The 10,540-nt window shown below is 42.8% G+C and overlaps 1 long non-coding RNA gene across 1 annotated transcript; it reads right to left on the bottom strand.

Moving 5' to 3' along the window:
• Window positions 1-620: 620 nt before the first annotated feature.
• On the bottom strand, window positions 621-7,715 carry LOC115460727. The gene is made up of 3 exons (XR_003940546.1): window positions 7,626-7,715; window positions 5,809-5,812; window positions 621-632 (listed from the first exon to the last, which is right to left on the bottom strand). It is a non-coding gene; the product is annotated as an uncharacterized LOC115460727 (long non-coding RNA).
• Window positions 7,716-10,540: the final 2,825 nt, after the last annotated feature.

The raw sequence follows: 10,540 nt of genomic DNA, 5'->3' as shown, positions 1-10,540 counted from the left end.
TTACCATAGCCCTAAGGGTGAAGGGGGGCACCTAAATGTGGGTACAGTGGGTTTGGCGGTTTTTTGGAGGGCTCAATATTTATCACCACAATTGTAACAGGTAGGGGGGGGATGGGTCTGTGTCCACCTGCCTGAAGTGCACTGCACCCACTAAATACTGCTCCAGGGACCTGCATACTGCTGTCAAGGACCTGGGTATGACATTTCAGGCTGGCATACAGGCTGGCAAGTAAATGTTTTATTTTATTTTTTTTGGGTGGGAGGGGGTTGGTGACCACTGGGGGAGTAAGGGGAGGTGGTCATCTAGTCAATTGGATCACTTTTTTGAGACTTGGTCCTAAAAATAAATGGACCATGTCCAGCCGGCGAAATGCGCGTTCGAACCAGCCACTTTTTTTCCATTATAAGGCGAAACTGTGCATCTCGTACCCACGCCCACGCCCCGCCCCCTGTCCCGCCTTCACTACCCTACCAACACGCCCCCTTGAAGGTTGGCTGGCGCCGCGACGAAAAAGCAGTTGGGGCCAGCCAAAATTGGCTTTCGATAATACCGATTTGGCCGGGATCCGGAGATCGCCGGCAATCTTCCGATTTGTGTCGGAAGATCGCCGGCGATCACTTTTGAAAATGAGCTGGATGGATATTTAAAATGATCAATGAAGAATATTGAATCCTGCTGATTTGGATGTAAGTTTGAAGGGGCTACATAACTCTGATGATCTGACACACTTGGAAAGTTGTTTTACATATGAATGGATGTGGGTATTGTCACTTTGTATAAAGACACACAGGCAAAATAAAAGAAGAAACACCCTCCATTGTTGTGTAGAACAAAGAAAGATCTCATCCATATTGTGTAGCTCCTGTGGAATTCCTATTCACTCCATTTGGCTAAATTTGCTCATTTCCTTCTTCACTTTGTACAAAGCCCATTGCCTTACACTGCACTTGTAGACATCATTGGACTCTGGAAGCTTCTTCTAGAAAATTTCCTTAGCATCAGGACAGAGAAGTCTCAATTACTCCTGCACTAGCTGGCCCAGTGCTGGTAATGGCCAATGAAATACTAATGGATTGAGAAATCTACTTATAGCAGTAATAGAGGGTAGGGAAGGGTGTCTGAGGGTCCTAACCACTCCCAATTTCCCCTATGTACTGTACACTGCAGTGTTTTCTTTTAAGATCACAGTACTGCTATTAGCAGATTGCTTAATGTGTGTGTTGTGACATGCAAATCATCAGCCTATCCACCCCTTGGGTCTTTAGGTCCTCTCCCAGTGGCTAGCTCCTCCTGGCCCTCTTGTCTTCCCCCATCCCCTTGGCCTATCTTTAGCACCCAGTTCCACCTGAATATGGGTTACCCTCAAACTGCTGGGTTTGGACTTCTTCCTATATACCATTGCCTTCAGACCCATCATAGTGTCTATTCCTAATGGTTCTTTTTCATGAGGGCAATAGGCAACAATGTGTCCCTCCTGACCACACAATACACTTACTACTGGGGAATCTTTTTCCTTCACTTCTCCCAACAACTCCTCCCCCAGTGACAGTCTCAAACACCATTCTGCCATGAGGCCTCTTGCCTGCACTGCTCACAGACTCGTACATGCTTCTTTCTTTCTCCTGGGGCCTTTTCCCTATTGGAACCCCCTTTAGGCATCCATTAGTCTTCACCACCCTCATGCAAAGTCTCAACACAAGTCCAAAACCTTGGCACAAGGACTCTAGTCCTTCTGATTATTTCAAGTCCATCTGTTTGATGCTTGATCCTGGTTGTGGGTCTCTTGACCTTGGGACTTCCCCTCTTTTCAGCCTTGACTGCCTCCACTGTTGGCTGTGGAGATAGCCTAGTTAGGTCAACAGAGTGCATATCATTCATTGGCCCTGATCAGGCTCCTGGTCCCTCTGGTCCCCTGGCTCATGTTCCTGCCTCTCTGTGTGCTGGCCTGGCTTCTCCTAAATACTGTCTCTTCTCTCACAGGTGGCTCAGGAATCCAACTCTCCTGCCAGCCACAGAAGCAACGAGAGAGATACCAGATCAAAGTCATTTCTTCTGTGTATATGGTTTTTAGGCCACAAACCAGTCCTCCAAGTGTTGACTCTTCAGGCCCCACTCCTGGTACCATACATACACGTGACACCCACCATCACCAGCCCATCCAGGCTGACAGGTAAAGGACTTAATTCCAGCAATTAGTCACAGAAATCCACCAAACACAAAACTTGACCTTGCAGAGGTCTTTATTCTCAGTCCTTGAACACTCAGGGTGAAATAAAAATTTAACTGTGCAGCAGCATTTCAAAACACTTAAGATTCCTTACTAGGCTTTTAATCTTTACAGGATATCCAGTCTATGCCCCTCCCCCCCACCTCCTGGAGTTGAAATTCAAAGCAGGCAAGTTAAATCAGTTAGGAGTTTTATGCAAATTATTTGGGAGGTCTATTCTACTGGCTTTTCCAAACCCATTTCCCAGTCATGCTATTCTTCCTATTGAGTGTAATTCTTAATTGCCATTTAACACTCATTAGCTGAGTTCACTCCTGCAGCAAGGCACAAGTCTTTTCAACTACATGCAAAAAGGATTTTTAAATGTTTACAAGGCTGACTGGCATTTATAGTATTGCAGCATAGCCCTGATCAGCCCCACCCCTTCAGAATAGTCACAAAAATCAACACTTCATTAACTATCCTCCTCACCTTGGGTGTTACACTTAAGCAAGCAAAAAAAATATTCACCTGGCTTCTGCCCTTCAGGTCAGGGGCATAGACCCAGGTGGGCCCTGGCCCACCCAGCAGCAGGTTTATCTTAACAGCATCAGTGTAACAGCCTGGGTTTCTACTGTCCTAAGTAGCTTTCTTCCAATGGGGTCCATGCAGCATTTCTTATTCGTTCCTTCCCTCACCTCACCCATCCCATGACTCTCCTTGCTTCAGCAGATCCTCAGCAATGGCAGCAATTCCTATATGTTGCCTGCCACTAACCCGGAAGCCTCTCCTCTGCTGCAGCTTCCAGTTTCTCTGCCTGGGCGGGACGTGACAGGGGGGAAGCTTCTGGGTTAGTGGCAGGCAGCATATAGGAATTGTTGCTGCTGCCGGGACCTGCTGAAGCAATGAGAGTCATGGGATGGGTGAAGTGAGGGAAGGAACAAAGAAGATTTGCTACATGGGGGGAGGGGCAAGAGATGGAAGGCGAGTTGCTGCACAGGGGGGCAAGAGAGGGATGGAGAGTGGCTGCACAGGGGGGCAAGAGAGGGAAGGAGAGTGGCTGCACAGGGGGCAAGAGAGGGAAGTCGAGTTGCTACATGGGGAGGCAAGAGGGAAGGCAAGTTGCTGCATGGGGGGACAAGAGGGAAGGCAAGTTGCTGCATGGGGGGGCAAGAGAGAGAAGGATAGATGCTGCACAGGGGAGGCAAGAAAGGGAAGGAGTGATGCTGAACTGGAGGTGAGAGAGGGAAGGAGAGATGCTGCACGGGAGGAGAGATGCTGAACAGGGGGGAGAGATGCTGCATGGGGGAGGGAGGGAGAGATACTGCACAGACAGGGGGTGTGAAAGAGTGAGAAATATTGGGCATGATGGGGAAGGAAGGGAGAGATGTTGGACCTGGGGCACAAGGAAGGGAGGGAGAGAGAGATGGTGGACAATGATGGGGGGAGAGAGGCAAGAGAGGGAGAATTATTGTATATGGGGTGGAGGGGAGGAAGGGAGAGATGCAGCAAAGGGGTGGAGAGGGCCAAGAAAAGGAGAGATACTGCATAGAGGGGTGAGAGAGGGAGAGATGGTGCATGGGAGAGAGAGGGAGAAATATTAGGCATGATAATAGAGGGGAGGAAGGAAGAGATGTTGGTCCCGGGGCAAAAGGGAGGGAGAGAGAGAGAGAGAGAGAGAGAGATATTGGACAATGGGAGAGAGGGATGTTGGTCAAGGGGAGATAAGAGGGAGGGAGAGATGCACAGGAAGTGGAGAGGGGAGAAAGAGGGAGATGTTGGATCCAGGAGCAGAAGGGAGTGATAGAGAGATGCCAGACAATGGGAGTGAGGGAAGAGGGAGAAATGCTTGACCATGGGGAAGAGGGCAGAAGGGTGGAGGGACGAAGACATGGGGAATGGTGGAACCATGTGGGAGAAGCCAGAAAGGGAAGGAAGGGGAGGATGGCAAGAAAATGAATGAGAGGATAGTGTTTACAGAGGGTAGAAATATGGTAATGGGAATGGAGGGCTGACAAAGGAGTGAGATGGGGAATGGGACAGCTAGTAGATGAGAGAAGATGCAGATTTGATAGCTGAAAAATAAAGAGGAGGAGAAGAGAGAAAGAGGGTGAAATTTGAGTTGAAAGGCAGAAAATAAAAGACAGGAAAGAGATTAAAAGGAACAAACAATATGTCAGAGGTAGGTGTAGTGAGGGAATGGACAGGAGAGAGGGGAAAAGAAATGGACAGCAGCCGCTTGAAAGAGAATTAGCTAATGACATACAGGAAAGCATAAAAAAAAATTGGAACCAACATGACAGAAAAATAAAATGTCCAGACAACAAAGGTAGAAAAAAAGCATTTTATTTTGAATATTTTAAACGGAATACATTAGCTGTGGGAAATGTGCCTTTGTATGGTGTTCTGTAGAAAAGGAAATGCATTTCCATTTTTATGTCAAGGAGTGTGGTAGCCGTGTTAGTCCACTCTTAAGGTTATCAATGGAAATCAAACAAAATAAAACATGGAAAAGAAAATAAGATGAAACCTTTTTTATTGGACATAACTTAATACATTTCTTGATTAGCTTTTGAAGGTTGCCCTTCTTCGTCAGATCGGAAATAAGCAAATGTGCTAGCAGACAGTGTATATAAGTGAAAACATTCAAGCATTACTATGACAGTCTGACAGGGTGGGAGGAGGGGGGTGGGTAGGAAGTATGCATGGGGACATCAAAGCATATCATTGATATTCTAACAGGATGGGTGTGGATAGGTGAGGGGAGGGTGATCAACAGAGACATACAGCTTTATGGTTTATAATGGGCTAGGAACCCCAGGTCCTTGTTAAGTCCTTTCTGTTGGGTGTTAAAATATTCAATCATTCTGACTTCAAAGGTCTTACGTTCTTGTATGGTTTTAAAGTAACCTTTCAGGATTCTCACTATGAAGTCACTGGTACAGTGTCCTGGTCCTGAAAGGTAACTTTAAAACCATACAAGAACGATTGAATATTTTAACACCCAACAGAAAGGACTTAACAAGGATCTGGGGTTCCTAGCCCATTATAAACCATAAAGCTGTATTTCTCTGTTGATCACCCTTCCCTCACCTATGCTTGAATGTTTTCACTTATATACACTGTCAGCTAGCACATTTGCTTATTTCCGATCTGACGAAGAAGGGCAACCTTCGAAAGCTAATCAAGAAATGTATTAAGTTATGTCCAATAAAAAAGGTATCATCTTATTTTCTTTTCCATGTTTTATTTTGATTTCTATTGATAACATTTTTATGTCTAAATATTTTTATTTCTAATTTATGATTCCTTGTTCTATATTTGGTGAGGGTAATGGCAGGTGGGGAAATTGGAGGGGAGGTAGGAAGGAGAGCAGATTTGGAGTGGGGGCCCTCCTTTATTTTTTATTTTCTGACCTGGGCTCTAGCGTGTCTAACACCGCTCCTGACCCTTGCTGTATAGCTTGTGGGGATCCCCAGCTGAGGACATCCTCCAAAGACGGTCAGAACTCTCTTCTACCAAGCTCTGCAGTTGGCGACAGCATCCTTGAGCCACCAACAACTAAGCATGCATGGGGTGCTGGCATTAGTGGCTTAGGGACCTTGCTGCTGCCTGCCAAGCTTGGTAAAGAGAGTTCTGGCCACCTTTAGAGAAAGTCTTTAGCTAACAGTGTGTGGGGATCCTTCCTCATTACATTAGCTAAAGTATTTATATTTTGAGGTGAGGGTAGGGTGGGGAAGAGAAACTTTTTGTGTCCACCTGCTTTGGACTCAGGCCCACCCAAAATTGGCTGACTGGCTATGCCACGGCTTCATGTTTTCAATTTGCTCATATATCATAACACTTGTCAATGTCCCAGTCACTTCTACTAGTTTCCATTCTTATTTCTCCAGCAGAACTTGAGGCTGGCAGAGTCCAAAGTTTCTTCTTTAGGAATGAGCTCGGGCAAGTGAGGAGATCCCTCCCCCTCATCTCTTCTATTACCTAGGACAGTGTTTATATTGCCCTCTGGGAAACTGTGTGCTCTCCTTCCCTTTGCTCTGACTGGATTACTGGCATCTCTGGTAATGACTCTCCAGCTTCCCAAATCCAAGGAGGTTAAATAAAACAGGAGATAACGTGACATCAAAACATTGAAGCCAATTAGGAAAATCTCTGTTTCTCCTTCCCTGCATAGCTGTCATCGCCATACACTCAAAACAAAGCAAGCAAACCTATGAGCTGCTGCATCCATGTTGTCGTACTTTATTGTTGTTAGCATTTTTAGTTAACTTCACTTACATTTTCAAACATGTCAGCTTGTGCAGTATACGGATGTACAGAGAGGAAGTATAATAACCAGGACTTTTTTTGAGGGGGTACTTGGGAGTACTGATACCGACCTTTTCCATTGTCTGCTAAAATTGACCCGTGATCCCCAAGTTTTAATGAACAAGCTCAGGCTCTACACACCAGTTCTGCCTTGTCATAGATTCTGTGACTGGTTGCAGGGGGCCTGGATGTTGTGGGGTGGGTCCCTCAGTGATCACCCCACCCCTGAAGGCGTGGCCTGGTATTTGAGTACCAGCACCTTTTTTGCTAGAAAAAATGCACGGATAATAATGGAATAACTTGTCATAGGTAGAGTAGTAATTTGTTATAAATTGTAATCAGTGTGTCATTTGGAGGGGCTGATTATAGGGACACCCTAGCATGTATTATATTCATGCAGAGATTTTTGTTCACCATGTAAAGGGCCACTAAAACAGACATCATGTTATGAGAATCAGCTGCTGAACATTGGCGTTTCTATCTATTTATTTATTTGCTTACTTATTTAAGACATTTATATCACACATTAAATATGAATTAGGTTAAAACCTGGGAGCATTTTTAAATAAAAATCCTGTTCCTACATCAAAAGAAAAAGATGGCATGTGGGAACTTGCTCCTTTTGTTTTGTGGATTGCAGTGGTATATTATAAAAATGCACTTGATATTTTTTTATTACTACTATTTAAAAGATAGGTATTGAATAATGAGGGCAGAGCTACCTTCAAGTAGAAGTCCATATTCAGTCTAAATGTGCCAAAATTGTCCAGATCAGCACACTATTAGCCACCAAGTTCATACAATGTTAATTATGGTCAGTGGAAAATAAATCTGTTGGTTCAGGCTGCCTATGTGAATATTCCATCATTGTTTCATTACTGTTACCATGTATTACATATTATTGGCATTTGCTTTAAACTTTGTTTTAATTTATTTATCCAGACCTTACATGCACATGGTTTTGCTTTTATAAACACAAAGGTGAACCCTAAGCATGGCAGAACAATTAGGTATAAACTCTGTTGTTTCTGACTTTATTTATTTATTTATTTTATTGCATTTGTATCCCACATTTTCCCACCTATTTGCAGGCTCAATGTGGCTTACATAGTATTGTGAACATAGTTGTTCCAGTATATTAGGTATAGTTAGTATTATGTAGAGGTTAATTAGGGGAAGAAAGAAGAAGGAAGGGATTTATAAGAGTATTTATAGAAGGTGGGCTTTCATAACTGAATGGGTTGGTGAAGTGGATTAGTGGGGCTGTAGGTTCTCATTGTAGGCCTTGTTGAAGAAATATGTTTTCAGAGATTTGCGAAAGATAGTTGTTTCGTCGATTGTTTTCAGGTCTGTGGGTAATGCATTCCATAACTGCGTGCTCATGTAAGAGAAGGTGGTGGCGTGCATCAGCTTGTATTTTAGTCCTTTACAGCTGGGGAAGTGCAGGTTGAGAAATTTGCGAGATGATCTTGTGGCGTTTCTGGGAGGTAGGTCGACGAGGTTTAATATGTAGGTTGGGGCGTCTGCATGAATGATTTTGTGTACAATCATGCAGATCTTGAATGCAATGCGTTCCTTAAGTGGGAGCCAGTGAAGTTTCTCTCTTAAGGGTTTTGCACTTTCATATTTAGTTTTTCCATATATGAGTCTGGCGGCTGTATTCTGGGCAGTCTGGAGTTTTTTAATAGTCTGTTCTTTGCAGCCAGCGTACAGTGCGTTGCAGTAGTCCAGATGACTTATTACCATTGACTGTACCAAGGTACGGAAGATGTATCTCGGGAAGAAAGGTTTTACTCTTTTGAGTTTCCACATGGAGTAGAACATCTTTTTCATAGTATTTTTCATGTGGGCATCAAGAGTGAGGTTTCGATCAATGATGACTCCAAGAATTTTCAAGTTTTGTGAGACAGGAAGAGAACAGTATGGTGTGGTTATGGTGGAGAAGTTTTTTGTGTTATATTGTGAGGTAAGTACAGGACATTGTGTTTTTTCTGCATTAAGTTTTAGTTGGAATGCATCTGCCCAGGTGTGCATTATTTGGAGGCTATCTGCCCAGGTGTGCATTATTTGGAGGCTTTGGTTGATCTCGTTGGTGATTTCATTTAGATCATGTTTGAACGGGATGTAAATTGTGACGTCATCTGCATATATGTAGGGGTTGAGGTTTTGATTGGCTAGAAGTTTGGCTAAAGGTATCATCATTAGGTTGAATAAAGTTGGTGAGAGGGGGGATCCTTGGGGTACTCCACATTCAGGTGTCCATGGGAGTGATCTGTCCACGTTCGTTGTTACTTGGTATGATCTTGTGGTCAGGAATCCTTTGAACCATTTGAGAACTGTGCCTCCTACTCCAAAGTATTCTAGTATATGTAAAAGTATTTCATGATTAACCATGTCAAAGGCGCTGGACACGGCGAATTGTAGGAGGAGTATGTTGTTACCAGTTGCAATTGCTTGTTTAAATGAGTTCATTGCGGACACTAGAACTGTTTCGGTGCTGTGATTTGACCGAAATCCTGATTGAGACTCGTGCAGGATTGAGTGTTTACTTATTTTGGAGTGCTTTGGGTCCTGCTGATCTGTACTTCTGCTGTATGGAATCTTGGAAGATGGAAATAAGAAAATAAAAATTTAATTTTGGATGTACTCTATAAAAGTTGTTGTTTACTTTTGCAATGTGATGGATGCCTGTTCTGGTGTGTTCATGTGACAATCTTTGAATAACTGCCTATACTAATGGCTATGAATTCTGAACATGTGGCATCACTAAAGGACAAACTTTTAAATGCCAAGTTGGATATATATGCTAATCTCAACTTTTTTAAATGTTTCAGACATATCCATCTATTTGTTCCCATGTTATAACTGAATTCTATTATTCTGTCTCACTGTATTTTCAAATGTAAGCCACATTGAATCCGACTTTGCTTGGAATAATGTGTGATATAAATGTAAACTTTTATCCTCCACCTTTTAAGACACTGCCTACCTGCTGGATAGTGATGGCACAAAGAAAGCAAGTTTGGTCCAGTGAAGACTAACTGAAAATAACCTGTTCCTTAGCTGGGCCCTTGTATTACCATATTTGAAAATGTGGCTGTATCATGCCTCTGTGGTTATATTTTATTAATAAGTTAAACGATTAACTGTGTTTCTTGAAAAGATTATATAACTTTGGAATGCATGACTAGGGACTCAAGCATAGAGGAGTGGCCTAGTGGTTAGGGTGGTGGACTTTGGTCCTGAGGAACTGAGTTCAGTTCCCACTTCAGGCACAGGCAGCTCCTTGTGACTCTGGGCAAGTCACTTAACCCTCTATTGCCGCATTGAGCCTGCCATGAGTGGGAAAGTGCAGGGTACAAATGTAACAAAAATAAAATATCACAATTCCTCATGTACAGCCACAAAACAACCTTTTAGGGTGGATAGTGTTCACAATGAGCTCCTTTTATTATCGACCAGATAGAGATAAGAGTTTTCAGTTTTGGCAGAGTATGTCATCATAAGAACAAAATATAAGAAAACCAATGGACTGCATTAGGGGTTTATAGCCCATTTAGTTATGTTTAAAGAAATGAGAGATCTGCATGAAACCAAATATTTATTTTTAGTATTTTAACTTATAAAATCACATGTCCCTGAAACATGCTCAAAACAGAATAATCCATTTGTGCATCTAAAATGTAAACGTCTACAAATGAGACGAGGTGAAGATGTGATTCCCATGTGTCCCAATGAAAGAAGAGTTTAATTTTACTTCCAATCTTTATAACACCTGGCTTCCCAAGACAGATTACAACAATCAGTTAAGATGAACCCATCATTAAACAGGATATCCTCACTGAATTTGGCCATTTATTACTGTAATGTATGTAACAGTATAGAAAAATTAGCACAAAATACAGCGTTTATTAGTGTTGTTTCTACCAGCTACAATTTTTTAAAGCTGTTTTAGTGATATTCAATTTTTATTTCATGATATTTATATCTAGATATGGGAAGCTTTCAAACAAATTAAAAAT

Source organism: Microcaecilia unicolor, chromosome 1, assembly GCF_901765095.1.
Source record: "Microcaecilia unicolor chromosome 1, aMicUni1.1, whole genome shotgun sequence".
NCBI lineage: Eukaryota > Metazoa > Chordata > Amphibia > Gymnophiona > Siphonopidae > Microcaecilia > Microcaecilia unicolor.
This window is presented reverse-complemented; position numbering and strand designations above follow the sequence as displayed.